Genomic DNA, 7,693 nt, shown 5'->3' on the forward strand with positions numbered 1-7,693 from the left:
AAATTTTACACCAAATTTTTTTTGCAAGTTGAAAAAAGTATCAGAAGCTGTCAATCCAAAATTCAGAATTTTTGGAGCACATTTTCATTTTCTATGAATTTTTTATGATTTTTCATAAAAAATTAATTTTGAGAGAAAATGAGAGAATTTTTTGGATTTTCTTATATTTTTGGAAATATCTCATAATTATACATAGGATCTATTCTTTGTGAATTTAATTTTGATGCAAAATATTTCCCTAAAAATCGGATCTTTAAAAATTAGGGTTTTTCCTTATTTTGATCAGATCTCACAAACGGCTTCAAATTTTGATGTTAAATTTTTTTTGCAAGTCAGGAAAAGTATTAGAAAGATTCAGTAAAAATTGTAGATTTTGTGGATCGATTTTGCATTTTATATGAATTATTTATGATTTTTCATAAAAAATTTATTTTGAGAGTAAAGTAGCGAATTTTTTGGATTTTCTTACATTTTTGGAAATCTCTTATAATTATACACAGGATCTATTCTTTTTTATTTTAAATTTGATGCAAAATAATTCCTCAAAAATCAGATCTTTGAAAATTAGGGTTTTGCATTATTTTACTCATATCTCACAAACTGCTTGGATTTGTTGCAGAAAATTTTTTGTGCAAGTTTGGAAGACCATCAAGACTCTTTACTAAAAATTGTAGATTTTTTAGATTGATTTTACATTTTATATGAATTTTTTATGATTTTTCATAAAAAATTAATTTTTGGAGCAAATTAGCAAATTTTTTGGATTTTCTTACATTTCTGGAAATCTCTTGAAATTTTACAGGTGGTATTTTTTTATGATGAATCAGATCTTTGAATTGGTCAACAAAACACATTGTTGAAGGCCCCTATTTCACAAAGTCTTTTGGATCTAAAATTTACCTAACTTGTGTGCTTGCAGGAAGGGGTTATTATTTCAAACAATCCAAACTACTAATAAATCTTTGTTGTAGGTCCTTGGAAAGGGTTTTTGGATTTTTATTGTGTGCCTTGTTTTCATAGACTAGCAAACACTTCAATTGGTGCACTAAAATTGAATCATTGTCTTTTGTGTCTTGAGCAATAGGCTCTTTTTGTTTAATCTTTAGAGGGCCTATCTTCCCGTGTGGTCATTAGGACTACTAGTGAGAAGAGAATGACCCAAGTGGTAGCGAGGAAAACCCACCTCTTCCAAACTACTATAAACAAATGTATTCATGGTGAAAACTATGGATAATGTGTGCTGATTAGTTCATACCGACACTATGTCTCCCCATAAACCCGTTTGATCAAATTTATTTGATCATTTGTAGGGCGTAACCCCCACCGGTTGGGAGCCTTCTATATTTACAGAGCTGAAAGTGCCGCATGTATGGCCACACGAGCGGATGCCCTTACTAGCACCTTTTTGTTTTAGAAGCCCAAATCCTTCTAGTTGTTGGGGCAGGAGGTCGGACCTCTGGTAGCGGCCCACACACATACGGTTCTTAGTAGAGATACAAAGTTCGCCACGGGGAGTTTTCGTGGGGACTGATGCTTGGCTGACCCGAGAAGTGAGTGCTGAGGGTGGAGCCAGTGAGGTCAAACATCTAAGTATCCGCTCTGAATAGCGTAGCCTCGGGGGTAAAACCCCATGTGGGATCAACAACTATTGTCTTGGCTAGCCATAAGAATTGTGCTTGACTTATTTTAAACATTCAAACATTCAAGACCAAACAACAAAACATTGTGTCTTTTGTGTCTTCAAGTGTATGCAAAACATTTTTACATCAAACAACACACTTTTCTTGGAGAGTCTAAACACTTGCAAACATTGAGTCCTCATCAACATTGTGTCCTCTTGTCATGAAAAACAGTTAAACATTCAGATTTGGTCACAACTTCACAAATTGGAAAAATTTTACAGTCCAGCAAACAAGAGCAATCAGTTTTGAAATTCTTGAGCTTCCTAGGTTGTTTCTCCAGATTTTCATCTAGCATTCAACTTGTCTTTGGGTCTCACAAAATCCATCATTGCTTTACACCTTACATTACATTCACATTTGTCTAAACTTGAGTCAAAAGGTCACTTGCTTGTCCTCATCATACTTTGTCAACACACTACATACAACAACACTTTACTAAGTGGTCCCTCATCAAGGTTTCTTACCTTTGGGTCTCATTTGGTTTTACTTAGAGTCAAGGTCAACTTACCTCATCAAGAGAAACTATCCTCTCTTTGGAAGTCACACCTACTCTACTACATACATACTTGGTCTTACACTTTGGACATTGCAAGTACACTTCAAACTCATTTACATTCCATTCAACTCTTGGTCTTCCATACTCTTTCCATTTTTCATCTAGTCTCTCACATCTTGGTCAATACCTAGTTCATGGTTGAAACCCGTCTTCAAAAATCTAGGAGAGAAACTAAAGAGGCTCAAGAGTCCGCAAACATGAGTTCTTATGAGTATGACAATGATATCTTTTTCAATTCTGATCATACTACATTACCTGACATGGATGTCTATAGAAACATTCCAAATGTTGAGAACATGGACACTATAAACAACAATGCTACACACAATGACAATGTGGACAACTTTTTAGTACATTCAGCAGATGTGGAAGAATCCATTATGAATCCCCATTTCAATCGATTGGTTGAGGAAATAATGAGGAGGGATAGACAATACTTTTTACAAATGATGGCACAAAGTGGAGCCAAGATACCTCATGATTTTGACATGTCTCAAATAATGGAACATAGACCTTTGCAACAACCTCACTCCAATATGGATCAAAGGAGACCTAATAGTGGAGGAAATAGAGGACCACACATGGTACCTGAATCACCATCAGCTTTGCTTCAAAAACCAGAGGTCCCACATACACATGGTCAAACATATGATACTTACCTTCATAGACCATTATGGAAGTCTTATGCAGACAAATATGCTCAATCACATACTAATGCTAAGGATCAACCACCAAAACAATTGGATGTTCAAAGGCATGCTCAAAATTTGGACACAAGGAAACCTCATGTCAAATTTGGAGGCAACACAATGGAACATGACATGCCTGTAGAATATGGTATACATGCGCAAAATAGATATGGTGTTCCTCAACATGAATCTATACCAGGTGGTCCATATACGCAACATCATTACAGACCTCCTCCATATGAACATGTGTATGATCAATATCATCCATATATGCAACATGCTCCTCCTCCAATTGGTGCCTCAAGCATGGGGTATGGTCCAAGAAGTCGATCTCCACCTAAGAGCAATTTGGAGCAACAAATCAGGGACTTACAAAAGAAAATGGAGGACATAAATACACTAAAGCCAACATACACAATGAGAGACATATGTCCTTATCCATTTGACAAGAGCATTCCAATGCCTCCTTTTCCTACACACTTTGTGACGCCTAAATTTGATAAGTATAGAGGAAAAGGGGATCCTAAGGCACACATAAGACAATTTTTCACAGCTTGCATTGAGGTAGCAGCAGAAGAGACATATTTGATGAGATTATTCCCACAAAGCTTAGGTGATCAAGCTATGGAATGGTTCTCCCAACTTCCACCTGGAATTAAGTCATGGGGTGACTTAGCAAAGCCATTTATTCAACATTTCTCCTACAACATGGAGACAGACATATCAGTCACTACTTTGTGCAATACTAAGCAAAAAGAGGGAGAATCTTTTGCATCATTTTTACAAAGATGGAGAAATCTAGCCAGCAGATGCTCTTGTGAAATTCCACAAAAACAAATGGTAGAAATGTTCACCCAAAATGTTAACAAAGAGATTGGTTATGACTTAAGGAAAGCTTGTTTGTCCACCTTCAAGGACGTCATTGAAAAAGGCTGAGCGATAGAAAAGGTCCTAATTGAACAAGGAGTCATTAAAATATTCAAGGAAAACAAAGATGACTTTAAAGGAAAAGACAAGCCAAGATTTTGGAATAAAACGAGAACGCAGTCAATGATGGTGTTGTTGATGCCAACACAGTGCGACCCAAATTCATTTTTTCTGGATCAAGTTCTACAAACAATCAAGTGAATACTCAAATAACTTCTAGATCATGAAGGAAGTATACCCCGTTGGGAGAACCACTTGAGTTAGTTTTCAAGAAGTTAGTGGCAAACAAGGTGATCACAATTCCAAATTTCCCGCCATATGAACCAAAGGTCAAACCAAATTGGTGGAATGATGATGAGTATTGTGAATTTCATAAGAGCAAGGGTCATAAGACAGGAAATTGTCATCGACTGAAGAACATCATACAAGATCTCATTGATAGAGGTGACATTGAGATTGAGGGACATTCGTCTAATCAAGAACATGAGATGTTTAAGGAACCATTCCCAAAACATGACAAAGGAAAAGTTAAAGCCACAGAGGATCAAACCAACTATACCAGAGCATCCTATAACTATGATTCAACTATCAATCACATATCAATGGACAATTACGTCTCTACTATTATCATCAAGGCAAAGCGTCCGAGAATTCTACTCAGAGACCCAAGATTGTCCTAAAAGGTATTGGATCTTCTTCCGAACCTACCTCTGAATGTCATGTTACAGCTCGCCGAAGTAAATTCACTTTGCAAGGTGCTCCAACTAAAAACATCGCTTCTTCATCAACCAAACCTAAGTATGACCTTGTAGAACAGTTAGGGAAGACACCCGTGCTCATTTCAATCCTTGAGCTATTACACATATCTCCCGCACATAAAGCTATTCTTGACAAAATCTTGAGAGATACTGTTGTTCCTACTGATCTAAATGTGGACCAGTTTCAAGCCATGGTGGGATACCTTTCCATTCCACACTCCCTTACATTCACAGAAGCTGATGACGCATCTGTAAGTCAGCCACATAATGCACCATTACACATTGAAGCCTTCATACACAAACATAGAATCAAACGAGTCCTGATAGATGGAGGAGTAGGTCTAAACATTTGTACATTGAGCACTATTAAACAATTGGGATATTCCGACAAAGCTGTGAATTCTACAAACAAAATTACTATCAAAGCATATGATGATGAAGAGCGTTCATCCAAAGGCATAGTCACCTTACCTCTCAGAGTTGGGCCAGTTACAAAGGATGTGGTTTGTCAAGTCCTAGACCTAGATCTCACATACAACATACTCTTCGGACGTCCATGGATTCATGAGATGAGCGCAGTCCCATCTACATATCATCGATGTATCAAGTTTCCATATAATGGAGTTGAAGTGACCATCAAAGCGGATCAAAAATAACAATACCAGTCAATGGAGAAGCTATTCCTTCATCATCATATGTTGATCCAGAATCCTTAAAAGCTTTTACATCAAAACAAGCAGAGCTAAAAGAAAAGTTCAAGATTAAAGACCTAGGATGTGGTGAGTATATCTTTCATGTTGATCAACTCCCACTATCTCCTAACACATTTTGTCAACAGGAACAATCTACAAGCAATTTGCAATGCCAAGGAATTGGGTGTGAACCACCTAGTGTTGTGGCTACTAAGTTTGAATGCAAATCTCCTCTAGTGGTGCAAGCATCTCTTGATATCAATAGTCCTAAGAATGGTTCCAACAAAGAATCTATTGAGCGTATCACCAAACCTCTTGAGAACTCACATAGCTTTACCATATCATCCACTCATTCCATTTCCACTCCTCTCCCAGACTTGGATCAACAACAATTACAAAATCCCTCACTAATCGGGGATCACAAATCAAGCTTTGAAAAGAAAAATCTAAAAGTCAAAAATAAAGAAAAGTGCTTTAGTCCAAATCAAAATCAAAAGCTATTGGACTCTGCAAAAATCAAAGTCAAGGATAAAAATCCTATGAAGGAAAAGGAACAAGAGTTGATCTCCCCTAATATCAAAATAACTGGGGGCAAAAGTTCTAAAATTTTAAATCAAAAAGCATACTTGTTGATCCTAAGTCTCCATCATGCTATCCTACTTTCACTTCTTTTCACAATCATAAGCCTTCATAACTCATCCACTTGTTCCACACATCCTTTCCCTTCTGGTGATACATCATGGACCTTTAATGGAGCTTCCTTGAAGGACTTTGTTATCAGGGATGCCCAAACTTCTTCAGGTGACATGCATACGGGCTTGTGTAGTCCACACACTAGTAATTCTATCTTAGTTCCTTCATCGAGGAAGACATTCAATCAAGCTACACATCATTCAGTCAAGGAACAATGCAATTACAATCACAAGGTAAAGCCTCACACATTTGAGGTAGGTGACTTGGTTCTCAGAGAAAATCCTAAAAATCAATAAGGCAGAGAGAAGAAGGGCAAGTTCGAACCAAATTGGCTTGGTCCTTACATTATTACAGCAGCATATGGATCTGGTGCATATCAGCTCTCAACTACAGAAGGTGAACCTTTGGAGGATCCTATCAACAACATGCACCTTCGTAGATTCTACACATAGCTCTTCAAAGTATCCTAATTCAAAAATACAAAAAAATTATAAAACAAAAAAATCGTTACTTGGTGAAAACCTGGCAAACAGGCGCCTTGTGACACAAAAAAACATTGAAAAATCGAAAAAAGTAAAGAGAAATAATTTCGTCCAACTGTGAAAACCACTTCGGTGGTGCCCTGGGCAAGTACCATGGTGAAAACTGGGTCACCAGCGCCATGCGTAGAGACATTGCTCCTCCCTCCTTCAGGATTCTCTTTCATCATTTCACTTTGCACACACTCACAACCTATTCGTTCATAATAAACTTACCCATTCCCATCATGGCTTGTTATTGATCTACCCAAGATTGGTTAGCCATTCATAATAAACCTCCCTTTTCACCTCCCTTTCCATCCATAATAAATCAAATCCTATTTGTGGCTAAGGCAAATCCTATGTCTAGTGATGGGTGTGGAACTGAGAACATCACATGTTTCGAGGAGTATAGTTTCTTCCAGCTTCCTTCAGTCTATCCGCGCACAATCCGCAATAAAGCAGCATTTGCATCACAAATCCGCAATAAAGTTTCATCTTCTCCACAATAAAGTATCAGTTTCATGGATTCAGTCAGTTTCAGATGAGACATAGCAGCAACAATGGGCTTCAACAAATCAAATCTTTCAACAGACTCAGACAACATTATGGTTCAATGCTATCTATCCTTTCTGTGAAAGTAAACATTGTGACCACAATCAAATAAGACTTATACAAGTGACAAGAGACACTAAACTTGAGGACTACAATGGATGTTGGTGTCGAGTCTTGGTTTTCTTTTGATTTCATCTTTTTTGGTGACATGTCTTTTAGCTTTTCCGGGATGTCTTTGACTAGAGATTCTATCTCCAAGATGTCTTTGACTAGAAAGGCGAGGATGGGGTATCATCACCTATTTGTATTTGCTGTCTGTGGATTGTCTCTTAGTAATGCTATGACTTGTCCAAGGATATGAGGACACTGTGAGTCTAGTGTGAACTGGGGCATTCCTTGTTTGTGACTGTCTTATCTCCATGCAAATAGGTACAATGACTTTCTGGGTCGAACATATGCCTCGATTGTCATAACCTATTTTGCCATAATAAAGCTCAATGATGATAACGCACAAGAAGCTCTTTCACTTTCATATCTTTTGTCTTTCATCCCCCCTTTCTTGATTGACTTCCATCATCCTTCTCGAGTCCGCGTAGCCTTCTATCACATGACTGAGTATAATG

Source organism: Cryptomeria japonica, chromosome 2, assembly GCF_030272615.1.
Source record: "Cryptomeria japonica chromosome 2, Sugi_1.0, whole genome shotgun sequence".
Classification (NCBI taxonomy): Eukaryota; Viridiplantae; Streptophyta; class Pinopsida; order Cupressales; family Cupressaceae; genus Cryptomeria; species Cryptomeria japonica.